Here is an 18,509-nt window from a genome sequence, read left to right as displayed (position 1 = left end):
TAATCAAGGTAATAAAATCAAGTTTTTTTTTTTGTAAGAGGAAATAGAACATTAAATAATAATTTGTGCTATAGTTTTTCTTTAAATGATAATAATTTGGATAGCTCAAAATGAAATAAACATTTAGAATGTTTATAATAACCTAAATTCATCAATTCTGCTACTTTGAAAAACACAGCGTATAGCATTAAGAAAATGTGATTAATAAATGACAAGAAATAGTATTATACCATTAGTACTAATATTAATTAGTACTAATTAATTATGACACTACAAAGCACTAACTAGTATTACACATACCTATCAATAACTAATTTATTTCATATATGACAATTCTGTGTGAAAAAATTTACACATTAAAACATCTTCATTATAATACAATAACCTAAAACATATATTTATTAATCTTGTAGTTGAAAAGTAATCCTCATCTTTACTTCAGTACAAATTACGAGACTACTGCAAGTCTAAAAGTAGAGAGACATTATGTTTATTAATACTAATATGCTATATTCATTATACTAGTTATACAATAAATCTTAATTTCACTATTATGACCAATCAGATTGCTGTTACGCTTTTACACCCGGCATGTTATGTGAGCCAGGCAGTCCTATAGCTGTTATGAAACCACATGTTAATCATATATATGTGTGTGTGTGTATATGTGTGTGTGTTTGGTGTGTGTGTATGTTTGTGTGTGTATATACACATATACATATACATGCGTATATCCACAAAATTTGTTTTATTCTATTGTCGTATGTGACAATTGAATGTAATGAATGAAATTAAGTCACATCCTTAATTCATTGATGTACGTAGCAACCAATACATTTCATTCTCCCTAATTGTGACTGCTATCAACAATAGGTGTGGCTGCTTCTCACTGCTCAAGCTTTTCTCACTATAGTATAGCTTGCTTCTCTACCTTTGTAGGCATGTCATTGATATTTCTTGCATTCTGTAGCTAGTAGTCTTCTACAGATACTACTGGTAATTATATAATAATCTTTGTAGATGTCATTGATAAGTCAGTATCTCTAAAACAGTTATAGAAATAATAAGGTGTTTTAATTGCTATAGCAATAAAAACAAGTGTAATCACACAAAAATTTAATGATTGACTATTACTACTGCAACACATGTATATGAGTGTCTAGATGTAGTGTTTAAGAATTGTTATAGATTTGTATAAGTAATAACCATGCTGGACAAGCTTTCTTCTGACAATTTCTGGAAGGAATTCTTCAAGCTTAACAACAGGAGTGCTATCCCACACCCTCAATGCATTCTAATCAAAAACAAACTGATCAATTTAAATAAATAAAAAATATACAAAAATCAACTTGAAGATGGATTAAAAGGTTTCATGAGTGGAAAGAGAAGACAAAGATAATAATATGGAGAACTTAAGTACCAGAAATTGAAATGGTAACTTAGACTATGTTTTATATAAAATTGAAGTGTATGAGGTTCTACAAAGAATGTTGTGTGCATGTGCTATGAAGTTGTTAGTTAGATATATATTTAATGATTCTCTCAAAGTAATTATGTTAAAGTTATATGTTCTATCCTTGCAACTGTTTATTGTTATGTTTTAGGTATTAATTTGTTGCATATTCTCCACTTGGATCTCCTGGCCGTCCTGAAAAGTTAAAGATGATAACCAAACTTGTTACAAGATGCTACCATTAGAAGGAAATTGCCACTGAACACAACGTTTTTCCACTGCTCAGGTAATATATAATGTATGTAATTAAAATATTATTAAACAAAAATAAATTCAGGTTGCCATATAATCATACCCTTCCTACATTGTATTTTAATTTCATGGTTAAGTGCAAAGGTGTTACTTTAATTATTCATAATATTAGCAGTAAGAAAACTCAAAGGTCAAGCATGAAGGAAAGGCTATAATACTTTATTTTTGTACTACATGTAACATTTCTATCTTTGTAGTCTTATGCACTCTAGCATACTTCTCTAGTCATTTTTATTTCTTTCAGATATGTATTGCCTTTTTACTCATTTGGGAGATGTCACTATACCAAAGTCAACTGAAGAGGATCATATTAGGAGAAAACTTTGATGCTACTAAGATTCAACTGAACCTGAAGAAAATAGAACGTATTAAACGACTTGATAGAAACCTTCGACGAAATACCTATGATTGGTTTGTTCCTTCCTCGAATTGATTCTGTGGAACAAGTGCTTGGGAATGTAACTTCTGATTCAGCCTATGTACTACCTGGCACAACTGCCTGAAAGGACATGACCCTATTAATTACAAGTTAACATATTTTTTAAAATAGAGTGATTACATTTTTATTATTTTTCACAATTATTTGAAAAATCCATACTAGGTACGGAAAACTAAAATTGACTTTTATTGTTTAGACAAGCCATTTTCAGATTTCCTTTGTAATGACAAGGAAAACTAAATTTAAATTTAAAATTTCTAACTCTGAATGAGGAGATAGATTGTCTATTAATATTATAGAGAATCCTTAGAACTTAAGTCAAATGCCGCATAGTATACAGAAAATAACCATGCAATTCTTTTAGAGTGCATATGTAACAGTATTTGTACAATCACAGATACTGCTGAGAAGTGGTACCATGATGTTGTTTGCAATTGTTTGAACGTTATCTTAGTATATATTGTCAAATGTTAGGAACATCTTATATATAAGTTAATGAGGTCTGTCTATCTATAGTATGTGTGTTGTGTGTAAATTTAATTCCAATATTTTTATTTTAGATTGAAGTATGGCTATTTGCCCGGGGACTCTATATAGCCACTTCTTACATCAGTCAACTTTTAAATTGACTTTTATTGCTTAGATGGATATTCCCAATAGTCAGATGAGTACTTCTTGTAATGGTGATAAAAAAACAATGGTAGTTTTTGTAGCAATGAGATTGCATGCTTTTTTGATATTATGGATAGATTTTCTGAAAGGCTGATAACTATCAAAAGAAGTGCATGGACTATTATCTGATCAGTCTTTTCAATTATTTACATACCTATCTCTTAGATTATCTCTTTCTTCACTTTCTATCCTTGCAAACATAACTCTATTGTGCTTGGGAATATGTCATAGAACTGTAAATGTGAGTCTTACAAATGTAGCCACTCATTTACTGAGGTTTATGTAGATATCTATTGATGGAGTGATCCAATCATTCAAAACTATTGAAAAGCTTGGCAACTATAGAGTGGGTTACTAAAAGTTTGGCAAAGTCAATTTGGTTTGCTAACCACTTTGGCTCTATAGCATAATTTTTAGGACAGCTTTTTTAATATTTGATTGACACTGACTTTCAATATCTCTTGTATCAATAAATAGCTATTATATATGTGCATGTCTCAATACTTCACTTGATCTTTAAGAAAACTCTACATGAGTCTCGAATCAAAGATTCTACATAACAAAAAGATCATGAACACTAACCTTCATAGCAAGTTTACAATGGATGTCTATGGTAATATTTGCATGATCAGACATAGTGATAATAACAGATTAATTATGAACAAAGTTTATTTTATCAAATCATACAAGACCAAAAAAGAACTATGTGCCAAATCTACCACTGAGCAAGCTCATATCTAATATATCAGCTCACAAATATTACTACATTATACATTCATTCATAAACACAATCTTCCCCACTTAATCAAAACAAAAGCAAAAAAGGCTTATAGAAGGCTGTGGCTACACCACAGATATATATAAGGAGGACAAACATCCAAGAGTTATCAGATGTACAATATATCAAGACATATTATAATTGGAAATAATATATTTGATGATGTGTCTAGACCTAGTCTACTCTAAATATAATCAGAAATAAAAAAGTAAATTGGTTTGAACTATCCCTATATCTAAGGGTATTATCCTAAGAGTCATAAGTAGGGAAGTGATAAGGATCAAAAGTGACACAGGACAAATTAAACCAAAGATGAGAAATGGGTTGCTTTTGTTGTTATGAATAAAACCAGAGGATCATCATAGACTGCTCGTGTAAATCATTCAACCTTTTGACTATAGTCATTTGGTCATAAATCTCTAAAACCATCAACAATTCAACTAAATAAGCTAAGTCTCTCTTTTCACTCATAACAACACAAGAAACCTTTTCTCATCTTTGGTATGAATGTTAGTATAATATGTGACCATTACATGTTGCTGCCCTGTGTCTCTTCACTTACTATACTTGTCATGATAAACTTCAGTCAGCTTAACTACTAGCAACTAATTGGTCGTGAGATGGTCTTAGATAGAAGAAAAATATATATTCTATAAGTTTTCCTTTTGAACATCAATGAACATGGAGATACTCTTGTAACCCTATGAGGAGTTCATCGATATTTGGTAAAAGTTTGAGATAACTTGTTGTGTACCTTTCCTTCCTTTCGTCCTGGTTTTAAGGTTCTTTTACATGTTTGAAGGATCTTCAATAGCTCCATTTGTCAAAGGATGGTAAGGATTTGATCGTATATGCTTAATGACATTCTTTATACAGAAAGTAGAGAAACTCGTTAGAATGAACTGAGGTCCATTTATCAGATACTATTTGTTTTAGCAAATCAAGTATTGAAAAAGACGCGGAGTATAATCTTGATAGTCTAACAAATAGATATCTGTGATATTTCCTATATCTCAACAATTTAGAGAGTTCATAATCAATAACTACGTAATAGGTTTTCCAACTATAGGAAATATGGTGCCAAGCTTGCTGTGGCCATGACTAGTACTGCAGATGTAATGGCGAAGGTGAAGGCATATTTTTGAGACAAGTATACGATTGACTAATTAAGATCCATTTCTTTATCTATCCCTGATAACCAGAAATGGTTGCAGGGCTTGAATGCTTCATCTTACTTAATTAAAGAGAGAACTTAATTACACCTGTTATAATGTGGTTGTAACTTAACAGCTATGTACACCATTGCAATATACATGCTCAGCCCAGATAGTTGCCCTAACACCTAAAATACTACTTATAATTGGCAATTTAAAATCATTCATAACTATTTTTTTACATGAATTAATTGTAATCTACATTTCATGTTAATTACTCACGAAATAATTTGTTGGTATGGTACATTACCAAGCAAAAAATTATAGCAAGTAATTCACAAAATTGTAGATTCTGTAACAATCCATCCATGTGAGGTATGAATTTAGTTTTAAATACACATATTAGATTTTACAGTATAAATGTACTGTATTGCAAAAAATAATCAGTTAATTTTTACAACCAATTGTTAGCTTTCAATCAGTTGGATTACACTATATGGATCTAAATGTCATGTGAATTACACATTGTACAATCTGTTGGCATGATGTTCTATTGAATGAGAAGTAACAAATTACAATGAGTAATTCACATGAACTCTGGATACCATTTGTACCATTTTTTCAAATTATTGGGGTAATATATGCCTGTAGTTTAAAGCACGTGGACTCTCTCCGACTACAGTTTATTATCAAGAGCTACTCTAGCTTATTAAAATATTTATATTAATAATAATTGTAACGGGAAAAAAGTGTATACGAACGAAAAATATATTTAGATTATATACTGAAGTGTACGTATATTATTATTTCATGCACTATGTTAGCATTAAAAGAAAACCCTGGATAACCATTGTATGATTGATAAGACGATGACTGTAAGTCTAGCTACAAATTCGTGTTCAGAACTCATTAAGGAATAATTCCAAATTTTCAACTACTTTTCTTGTTATCACTTTATTATTATGTACGACACTGCTTATCACAATATTAAGAACGTTTTTTGGTAAGCTGGTTAACATAGAACCCCATTGACTTCTAAGATGTTACAGGTTTTGCTAGTGACTATCAAAACAACAACTTTGAATTAAAAAAACAACTACACACACAAGTAAAACGGCAAACATTTTCTAAATGAAATAAATGAAAGGATGGGTAATACCAGTCTAAATAAAGAATTCAAACAAGGTAGTAGATGATAACAATTTCATAATCCCTATATAATAATGCAGTTGGAACAAACAATTAACATTATTGCCAATTATCTAAATAATAGCCGATATCAGCATAGATTAATGCATTCTGTGTATTGGCGATTATATAGGGTGATACTATTGCCATCCATACTATCTTGTTTGTATTCTTTGTATTGGACGGATATTACCCATCACTGCATTTATTGCATTTTTAGAAATGTTTTTTATTTACTTGTATTATTACAAAGCAACAAATTATTAGTTATAGTGATCAATTCACATGATGACCTCTAGCAATGTGAACTTAAAATAAAGATATTAATTTTACAGTGTGCATATACTGCAACATGAATCCAGTTAATTTAAAAACTAATTTGTAGCTTAGTGGATTAGTGGATTACTAATATGGAATCGTAGAACTCATGTGAATTACTCACTGTAAAAATTATTGACATGTTGTACTATTACGAACTAGCAAACGTTATGTAATAATGCAATGTGCCAAACAGTGAGTAATTCACATGAGTTCTAGATTCCATATACAGTGTTCAATTAATATAAGCTACTAATTAGTTAGTTAAAGTAACATATGTATTTTTACTAGTGATATTTATGTACAAAACAACATGTTTTTTTTAAAACTTTTAAATGAATGATGCTATCTGCCATTATTCATTGTTTTGAGGCATATATATGTTGAAGCCACAAGTGCCATCAGAATCCATACAATCAAGATTATATATAAATCTGTTTTTCCATCTTCATGCAGTAGATTAAAATTTGGTAATTTGCTTTCACAATGAAAGTATTTAGTATCACAGTAGTACTCTTAGCAATTCTGATCACTTTCTCTGAAAGTCAAAGGAAGATTAGTATAAACTGCATGATTATATCTAACCTTTTTACATAGTTGTTACCAAAGTGGAGTATATTATGAGACCAATGGCATACTGTCACAGTCCTACCATTCCTCAGGGTATACATACGGAGGTGGCTTTCTTTGGTTATCTCGTTGCAATGCATACAGGTTTGTTATTGTTCATACTAGTTCTTAACGTAAAGACGAATGTCATATACGCTGTATAGACAAAGAAGCTCATATCGTATGGCTTATACACAAGTAGCCGTCTACTATCAAGATTCAACTTTGCTGTCCACTTTATACTGGAACTTATCCTTATTGTATTGGTAATATCGATTACGCAAAATGTTGAAATTATTATGTCATTTTAGCGCGGTGCCCTCCATCTGGATGTGTGCATGAATTTGTGTGTCACCATATATTTGCACTTGTGGCGGTGGATGGACTGAAATAGGTGTGAGGAAGGTTAGCAAAAATTTAGTTACTACAGAATCAGTAAACAGTTTTTTTGAACACAACAGCAGGATAAGTGATGAATATATAAATGTACATTTTGAAGGTATTTTGTTGATTAGAACAAAACTATAATTATTATTGAACAAATACTTGTACTATAACTGTCTGAAGGTGCATATTTCATTTTAAAATGGATCTACCAATGAATAAAGAATACACGATATTTATTTACCATGCCTAGAAACTCTGGGAATACCCCTTCTTTGATACACGACGCTACTATTTTCACCATTGACCTTTTGACAAATTGATTATTATTGCAATCATGCATATCGCCGTAGTAGCTATGTATTCTGATGAAGGGACATTAGTAATAAAGCTATAAACGCAGAAACTACGAAGCACGATAATAGAGTGCGCTAACACAGCGGATTATTTCCTAACTCCTCTCCCTAAACACATAACGCATTATATATATATATATATATAATATATTATATAAATTATAAGCTGTAATTATGACGCCGCTGTTTTACCAAAAATAGATTATCACCACTTTACGTGATCAGTTATAACAAGGTCCCAAGGATTGCAAAGTTAACATGCATTACAAGTCATGACCCTGACAAACCATCTCTGAGTTTGAGTAAGCATTCTGTGGCAGTTTGTTTGACAAGGAATAGGCAACAAAAGTTAAAAATTCACTGCATTTACTTTAGACTCAAATTGCTTTGTAATAAATATGTAGTCTAATGCACAGACTATCATGTACTAAGTTATATGCCACCTGGTGCATTCTTGGTCCTACCTTATCAGCATGATATCAGTGATCATCATGACCCTATGGAAAATGCATGATTGTTACACCTCTCAGAAATGCTGATATAGCAAACTTGTTCACTTACAAGATATTTCCTGCATAATTTTTGTCACCAATATAATTTGTAGGTGAACCAGTGCTTCTGTTTGATCATATCATTTCAAAGGCTATGACCCAGAACAAATACTGACTGCCCGTTCACTCGGTTGGGGGTGGCAGTCTGGGGATGTATATATATATATATATATATAATATATATATATAGTATATATATATTATATATAGATATATATATATAGACCAGAATTGAAGGACAGAAGAACAGAGCTCTCACTTGGTTGCTGTTACTCTGAGTTTCACGCGTTGATCGCATAACGCTGGTCTAACCCCACTCTGTCTAAACGATATCGAGCACTCTTCAACACAGACCTAGATACTTTAATATACATATATATATGTGTGTGTGTGTGTGTGTTGTGTGTGTGTCTTTATACTAGAAAAATTGGAATACTGTTGCTATGGCTTTATTTAGCTGCCTTAAGTTAACAAATGACTGATTGCCATTAATTAGCTATGATCTGTGTATCATGAACAAGCAGGTAGTTCAGACAAATAATTTATCAACAAAACAAATGAACAAACATTAAATAAAGCAATTATCATTGCAAATTGTATTATTCTTCATAATATAATATGATATCTATTTCAAAAAGATACCAGCTGCAAACACTGCAACACACTTGCTGTCTGCATATATTAGTGAAATGCTCCAATTTCTTATTAATGGCTGAAAAAATGGAAAACAATAAGTACATTTAAGTATGTTCTTACATAGAAGTTATTTAATTCGATGGAGTGCATACATTATTACTATTTTATAATTTTCCTAGACCACACTTTTTAGCATGTTGCAGTAATGCTATCATCCATGCTTTTGTGAATATTTTTAGTGTTTGTGACACCACAAAGATTATCTTTGATGTTTTCTTGATGAGACTTTTGCAACATGACTTGAATGGACTTCTCAATAAAAATATTCTTATTATCACTAATTAGTTTGTACTATTCCTATAAGCTAATATATACAATTATTAGACAATATATTTTCAATTTTATTTTTAATCTTTCCTGTTTATAACACATGTAGATATTGATGAGTGTCAAAATGGAGAGGCCAGCTGTCACAGCTTAGCTCAATGTGAAAATACACAAGGTAGCTATCGATGTGTCTGTCTAAATGTTATCAACTTGCTGCTGATCAACACACCTGCATTGGTAAGGTAATTTTTCATTTTATGTGTACATATACTAATAAATTAATAGACATTAATGAGTGTAGAGATGAAACTCATGCTTGTTATAGTGATGACCATTGTACTAATACTGATGGGAGTTATACATGTAGCTGTCCTCAGGGATATGAAGTAGGATCTGATGGACATAGTTGCAATGGTATGAAGCAAAGTTATAACAGAACATGATATTTAAAATAAAAGTATAGATGTAGATGAATGTCTTGCTGCTAATGGAGGATGTGCTCAAAATTGCACCAATACAGTTGGTCATACATGTGTTCATGTAATCCTGGGTACTACAAGGATAGCATAGATATGCATTTATGCACAGGTAGGCTCAACATGGATTTGATAAATGATCAGATGTCAAATTTTTGACACATTACTTATGTACAATGTATGATATTTCTTCCAAAACACTTCACAGATGTTGATGAGTGTTTAGAAGGTACGTCATATTTGTCATCAAGTTTGTTTAAATCATGAAGGAAACTACAGTTGTACTTGTGAAGTTGGGTGTGATTTACAAGCTGATGGTTTTTCCTGTAATGGTGAGCATGACTTGTACTTGTGTTATTTAAGTTTTGTTCTTATTCTCAGATATTGATGAATGTCTTGAACATTTATCAACCTGTAATCAGATTTGTACTAATAACACTGTTTAGAAGGACGATATAACTGTTCTTGTGAAGAGGGATTCTATCTTAGTCTATTTGATAATAGCACTTGTTTAGGTAGTCTCGAATAATTTTAAATTAAAGTACATAAAGTATATTGTGTATTCATACAAAAATTATGGATTTAGATACATATATGAATCATATATAAATACACACAAGCATATACATCTAACCATCCATTTATCTTTTGATAGTATGTAAATACCTTATATATTATAAACAACCCATGCAATAGTGAACTATTTTTTATATATTAGATTTTGATGAATGTCACTTTGACAATGGTGATTGTGAATCACTCCTGCCACAATGTACCTGAAAGATATCATTGTGAGTGCAATGAGGGATACACTCTTCTAAAATGATGCCGTTCTTGTGATCCACTACCTTGTGCAACATTATTAGAACCTGCTAATGGTTTCATTAAACTGTACTGACCCTCAAGTCACTGATCAATCCTGTCTATTCACTTGCAATGCAGGATACAGTTTATCTGGGTCATCAATAAGACAGTGCCTATCTAACAGCATTTGGAGTGGAAGTAGACTCAGTTTGTCTTCCATTACATTGCAAGGAATTAGAACAAACTACCAATTCATTGATTATTTTGCCCTGCTACACTGAATTTAATTCAACATGTACATTAATATGTGAAGATGGTTATTATTTACAAAACAAAACTACTTACAAGCAAACTTGCTCTCTGGGAACAATGGTAGCGTTGCTTGGACAGAGCCTGAAACATGTTCTTAGTGAGTTCTTCTTATAAGTTATTATTGTAATATGTCTTTTAATTACACATATATAGAGATTGAAACTTGTAATCCCAGTCCTTGTCAAAATGGTGGAACCTGTTTTGTTACAAAATGATAATTTTCCATCTTGTCATTGCAATCTTACTTTACAGGTCAATATTGTGAAACTGTTGTCATCAAGACTCCAGCACTTCAGCTGTTAAAGTTAATAGCCAAACAGAAACACTTTATATAAATGCATCAACCAATCAAGATATTATAGTCATTGTTGTATGTAGTTCATCAATTGTTGTATCACCACATAATCGGCTGTTGATTACACCAAGTTCAAAAAGTGTTGCCTTTCAACTGGACACCTCGTGCTGAGGGAGTGTTCATTATAAATATGTAATTGAAACTAAGAAAATTACCAACAACCTGAAAAACAGCATCTTGCTTGCAATATCAATTTGGATCATTCCTCTAGCATGTACTTCAGTTCAAACAATTTAGAAAATGGTATTGTGGGGGGCAGGTTGTTGTCAGAAGATAACTACTTTTAAACAAAACTATTTGCGTTTCCGACATCACAGGATGTGTTCCTGTCCATCTTCATGTATGTGTCTGACAATACTATATTGATAACCAAAGGCATAATGTTCATTTCATAGTGATGACTTGAAGCTTCCTGTCTCAATTGCTGTGTTAATGCTTTCACTATCATCACCAAATTTGGACATCTCTATCAACAATGACCATCTTACCTGTGGTCAATGTCCTCATTTTCCAAGTCACAAAGATCGCGTGTTTCAATTGGGACTTAGATGTGTCTGATACTCATGCTATGGTTGTATCTCATTCTTTGTTTGCAACATTTTTGAAGAAGGTTCACCATATTTTGCCAATTGGACTTAATATTGAACTTCTTTCTAGATCTAATGGTAATAAAGAAATTTCACTTCAGTATTATGACTTCCTAGCAATGATAAAGACAGCTTATGAGGTTCAAGCTATACAGGTTGTGAACTGTTGTCTTTTAAACCATCTGGTCTTTTACTACATTGTTCGAGTGAATGCAAACCTTAAAATTACAGTTAAAGAACAGCAATGTTTTTACAAAATATCATGCGGAAGAGTAGACCAATTTGTTTTGCTCTGGATATCTGTCAAGGACAAGTTGCATCACTTCATATCAGCCTAACAGAGAGAGCAGGAAATATTTTAAACTGATCTTTACCCTAATCTCAGTGATTCAAAATAGCAGGCTGGAATGTTCATTTAACTACTTGTACATTGTCAAGATTTGGCCTGGACTTAGTAAACAATGAGATATTTTGGAATGGATCTCAAAATGTACACCTGAATGTTCCTTCATATGATAATGAAATATCTTTTACAGCTTCTGGAAAACTTGTAAACCACAATTTAACAGTTTGTGTAACATTCACAGGAAAAACTTTCATACAAATTAACACAGTAAATCAGTAAGAATTATTGATATATTTACTTAATAATAATTACTTATTGTTTTCTTAAGTCACCAGTGAAGTTGCTTGGAATTGTTCAATTGATATCCTTTCCCTCTTATGGGTACTTCATTTAGAATCTGCTAATGAAAATGTCTTTTAATTATAAATGGTAAGTCTTTCTTATTTTAATTTAGTTTTTTACTACTTAAATTTAATGTTAATAGACAAAAAATTCTCAGTTCAGTAAAGGATGGTCATGATGATGACATATTCTCCATTATATAATACTGATGTTTCAATAACTTTTCTTTACTGATGATTACTCCAAATGTCCAGTCTCAATATTATATTTCATTTAGTATGAATGGATTTTTATTCCGCAATGGGTCTCCATGAACTCCAATTGCCTTTGGGGCATAAGGCTATCAAGACTTCTAATACCTGGCTTAACCAGTACAATGATAATACCTGGTAAGCTACCCTTTTTGGGGTGGAAAGTCCAAACACACAACTAAGAATCATGTCACACAATTCAGGCAATTTGAAGAACTTGGGGAAATTTATACAATTACCGGTACTGACAGTCACATGGTAATTGATATAGCAATAGATGGAACGAGTGACTGGCAAATATTCAGATGTAAATATTTCAGTTTTTGACGTTAGTATTGTTGCCGATATTTTCTTCAATAACTATCTTTCCTTTCAAAAGCACCGTCACATTCTCACTTATTATTCAGGAATGTTGAATGGATCTGCTGAGATAACTATTCCATGGGAGTCTCAAGTATTGAATATTGATGTGTGTTCGATCAAGGAGAAGATACCTTTCAACAAGAAACAGAAAACAATTTATATGAACTTATATATTTGCCACAAATTTTACAATGCATAGAATGATGACAGCAAACAACAATGTGGAAAATGCAAAAGAAAAACTTAGCTATATGGAATCCTAAATTTGAAGTTTTAAAGAATGAATATTTATCAATTCTACAAGCTCAGAAAGAAGCAAAAGCTGATATAGATTACTGGAATAACATAACAAACAAAAGACAGGATGAACTTGACAAGTTATTAGATGTGTATGACATCAATGAAGCAATTAAAGCTGATATTAATCATCTGTGTTATATTTCTGAATGTGAAAAGATATGCAAAAGTGGCAGCAAAGCAGTCACATGCTATAAACCAACATACATCAGTGTAGATGGTACATGCCACCGCTATGAAACAATCTCTATTATGACACAACATTCAAGGGCCATATTTTGTAACATATTGTGAATATGTTAATTATTGCAAAAAAGTGCTTGGAATAAAGTGGTTTAAAGTGGCTGAATTCACTTTAATATCTTGATTAGCTGATAAATGTTACAAAGTTTTCGTTGGTTGATACTGGAAGATATGAGAGGAGATTTGTTGATGCTGTGGATACAGTAATTCAAAAAGACTGCATTCATTTGTCCTGTACAACAATACAATGGAAGCAACCATATATTGCTGGAAATTTTATGACTGTGTAACCAAGTTGGACAAAGAACCTTGTGCAACAGCTAATAGTCAGTGCAGAGAGAGTGAAACAACAGGCACTCATAACTGCAACTGTAGCATCAACAGAGGCACTAGTCAAGATTAATGAAGTCTACCAATCCCTAGCTGTTGCTATAGAAAATGAACTAATGCTAAAACTACATTAGAAATAAAGAAAGCAGAACAAGATATATCTGAGCAAGAATTTAATCTTACCAGAGATGTTTACAATAGTGCAGTGTTTGCATACAATGCAAGTTTGAAAAGCTATGACCAGGTACTTGCAATAGCCAAGATGACCTCGTACTTGTTAATTGGCTCAAAAATCACATTGCTGCTGAAAAACTTGATTCAACTTTTGTCCATTCAATTAAGGTATCCATGACACATCCACACCAGTTGTTTTTCCTCTTCAAATAAAATATGCAATACCTTATTCTAATATGTCATATGAAATGAGTGTTGTAATTGATTTCAATGCTCCTTTGAATTTCGTCAAGGATAAGATTTCTGAGAAAAGTGCTTGAACATGCATTGTCTGTAGCTGTTGGTAATATTAATGTCAAAAACGCTCTATACAAAAAGAGAGAATCATCCGATCCATTCAATGTTGCAGACCATTTTGAATCTAATTGTCTCACTCTTGAAAAGTACAAACTATCTCAATATTGAACAAGTCATTAGAAGATGCTCTCAATAATACATTGGAATCAAACACCATAATTGAGTTTGCTATCAATAGTGCTGATGAGATGTGAATGAAACACTTTCACTGAGTTTCAAATCTAAAGATACTAAATTCTATAATAGCCTTGCAAAAAGGCAAGCTAATATGCTAATACCAACCAAATTTGATATTAAAACGTCTATCCAAAAGAGTTTTGGAGAATTCTTTTCAGTATTGGATAAATGAAATGGAAGAATATCACAACACAACAAAATTATAGCTGGTTATAAATGCTTCAGTTTCAGTGATTGTCTTCATCATTTGTCCGATATTTTTGTCATACTTTTCATGATGTTCCAGGAGATAAAGCTAAGTCCTACTAAAGCTAATACCAGAAATAACTCTTAAGCTATCTTCATTTACTTCCAATAGAAACCTCACAATTTATAATGCTATAGACACTATGACATTAGTTAGTGAAGTGGTAGCCTCCATCAGTGACTTAGAATACTGGTGTGCTTCTATTCCTAATATTACCATCCAACCTCCTTCTGAGTCATTTCAGAGCTGGAAGTAATTTGACTCTTACATGCTCAGCTTCTTCTTCATTGTCAATTACATACAGATGGTTTGAAAAATGACTTCATCATATCCAATGTTAAACTTCAGAATTAACAATAAACAACTTTCAGAAAAGTGATGAAGCAGTTTATGTTTGTGAAGCAATGAATTCAATTGGAACCACTAGATCCAATCGTGCTGTAGTAAAATATTACCAAATACCACAACTCACTTTACAACCAAAGAAAAGTCATCACATATGTTGGTGATGAAAGTGGTGTTGAGCTTCGTTGTGATGACTACTGCCACGCCAGACCCATCCTGGATGTGGTACTTCAAAAAAAAATTCTAATGTTTAGCTGGGTTATGAGGTTTCTGTGAAAATGCTAGCGTACTTTTTTTTGAAAGCCTACTTTGTCAAATGTAGGATGGTATAAATGTGAAGCAAAGAATGAACATGGAAAGACTGAATCAGAGCCTGTTAAGTTAGCATTGTTACCAATAAGTGTTTGCAAGAAATGCTTATCCTATACAATTGTCAATAGAAGAATGTTGTAGTGAAGATTTAAATGGCAGCATTTCATCTGGTATTGCGTCAGACTCAGGATCAACCTCAAACGAACTTCTTGCTGACATTCAAAAGCATTAAACCTAAACACTGCAAACATTGAAGACTTTAATGTTCAACTAGATCCTGCACTTCCCACACATAACATTCTAAGTTTAATCTTTACAGTGCTAATGTCACTATAAAGTGATATAGAAGATCAATCATTGAGGAAATAACAACAATGTTCTCCTGGCTATATATGATCTTGAAATAGTACGACAGAAAGCTAAAGATATTTTTAGTGGATCTGTCAATATGACATTCAAAGCAATGGCATTTTCTATCAGTAGTTCCTGACACTTTGACTATGATGAGCGTAGACATGTTTGCCCTGAGGGACAACAATTAAACTCAAACTACTTCCTTTGTGGTAAATAATAATAAATTACAGTTATTAAATATACTTCAATAACTTTTTTACAGTTGCATTTCTCCTGGAGAATTCTGGTCTGGATATATTAAAAAACATTTGTCATTAGAATCTGGACATTATAGTGATGAATACATACCTGTTTGTTCTGCTTGTCCTGTTGGGAATATCAGAACAAACAAGGGTCCATCAAATGTTATATATTGTCCAGAAAATTATTCAACTTCAACTATTGGATCCATACAAGAAACAGATTGTAAAGGTAGTAAATTATGATTTTAAATGATTCATGTTCTATCTCATTTGTATAGCTCTATGTTTACCTGTTCATATTCTCAATCTGGGTATGGAACCATGCAATCATTGGTCCAAAAAATACTTATCAACCTTTGTTTGGTGGAAAGCACTGTCTTGTTTGTGAAGAAAACAATGAATGGTGTTCTACTGTCATTCAATGTAAGTTTGTGTATATAACAATACAGTTATTAATGTTTATTCACTTTAGCTTCATCATCCGTAGCAAAGAATAAATACTTCCAGACAACAAATGGAGCTCCCACTGTCATTCAATGTAAGATTGTATATATAATAATACAGTTATTTAATGTTTGTTACTTTAGCTTCAGCGAGATAAATTACTCCAGACAACAATGGAGTTTATCTATTAGTGAACGACGTAGCGTAAGGTTTTTAAATAATAAACTAACCGGCCGTGTTATTTAACTTTACTTTACTTTAGCTTCATCATCTCATAACCAAAGACAAATATTACAAGCATAGACAAGTATATTGAAGCTTACTATTATTCAAACTGTCATATCTTTCTCTATAGAATAACAATTCGATAGTGATAGTACATGTTAGTTGTGATATCAGTAATTACTATTGTTTTGGGTTAGTTTTATTGGACATATATACATGTGTGACTTATCACCTTGACACAGAGCATCATTGGAATTATTACTTTTGTAATGTGGTGTTTACAAAAAAGGAAGAAGATAACATGGAATAAAATAAACATTCTTGGTCAAAATACTAACAATCTTTCCTTAACAATTAGTAATAAGATGAGTCAGGAAATGGCGATTTTGCCAAGATTGAAAAATATAACTGAATTATTGACTACTTCTTGTGTAATGTTATTTTTATAGGCTTTAGATAAGTTACCAAACTCAATCTGCTGAGCAAAAGTACCTTAGTTAATTTTAGATTTTTGACTTAATAATGCTGTTCTTACTGTTTGGTATATATACATTTTGTATTCCAGTCATGTAGTTCTATTTTGTTTAAAGTTTACAAGTTATTGGTATAAGAGAAAAGAAAATTTTTAAATTTACGGGCTATTCATGTGTCAACACCTTTTTGTCACAAAATAACAGAACTTGAGTTCTTGATAATTACATGATGCTCTAATTATTAAGTACCATTGTTTGTTGAGGTGAAGCCAATAATGTTATAGGTAAGTCACCTGAATAGAACAGACTATAGAGCTATAGGCAAATTAATATTATATACAGGCTTTATTTTAGATGTTTTTATTCATGCATTTAATTTGTTTATAAAGTCATACCACTAATGTTGCAAATTTTTTTCAATTAAAAAATATAAATATAGTTACCTGGAGTACCTGGAAAAGTATACTCTTGCAAGGATCATGTTCAGTTCCAGAGTATATATTTATATTCACAAGATAAAAACATGAGATACAGAGACAATCACAGCAACATATTGCCATCAACTATGTATATCATGTGATCAAATTACAAATTAATAATATTAGTATAATCAGTTAACATGGATTCACCAACATTCCCCCAGTTATTAGTGACCACTAGCGAAATAACTTTAGGATAAATGGATAAAGCAGGTGAATATACAAACAAATCAACAATCAATAAATAACTAACAGTTCAGTAAACACCATCAAATTGTTATTCTCTCCTTTCGTTGCTTGGGGCAATAGCTCGATAAAACATTCTGCGACTTCAAAGAATACTTAATGAAAACAATTACAGGTCTTTCCCATTCTTTCAGAATGTTCTTTGCCTCTCACTGCAAATGTTTTGTGTAAAAGTTCGTTTAACACTGGTTTATTAGTTATTTGTTTTGTTAAGTTCAGCTTGAATATGATTTGATGTTGACGTACAAGAGTTTTCAACTCTCCTGGTGAAAATTAGAGGAGGTTCTTTTTAAAAGGAATTGTTTGGAAAACTGGCTTTCTTTTTATTGAAATAGCAAAGACAGAGAGATATTTCTCTTTTTATTTTCGATTGTACTGATTTAAATCTATTTTTTAAGAGTGTCCTTAATGGCTCTCTGGAAAATAGCTTTAAAAGATATAACTACTAAACACAACATGATTATTCTACTGTGTATAGTGAATCTTTGCTATCTTTGAAAAAAAGGATATTTCTCTGTAATTTTGCGCTCTTAGATATTCAACATCATAAC

This window comes from Gigantopelta aegis, unplaced genomic scaffold, assembly GCF_016097555.1.
Source record: "Gigantopelta aegis isolate Gae_Host unplaced genomic scaffold, Gae_host_genome ctg3599_pilon_pilon, whole genome shotgun sequence".
NCBI lineage: Eukaryota > Metazoa > Mollusca > Gastropoda > Neomphalida > Peltospiridae > Gigantopelta > Gigantopelta aegis.
Note: the sequence above shows the minus strand (reverse complement) of the source record.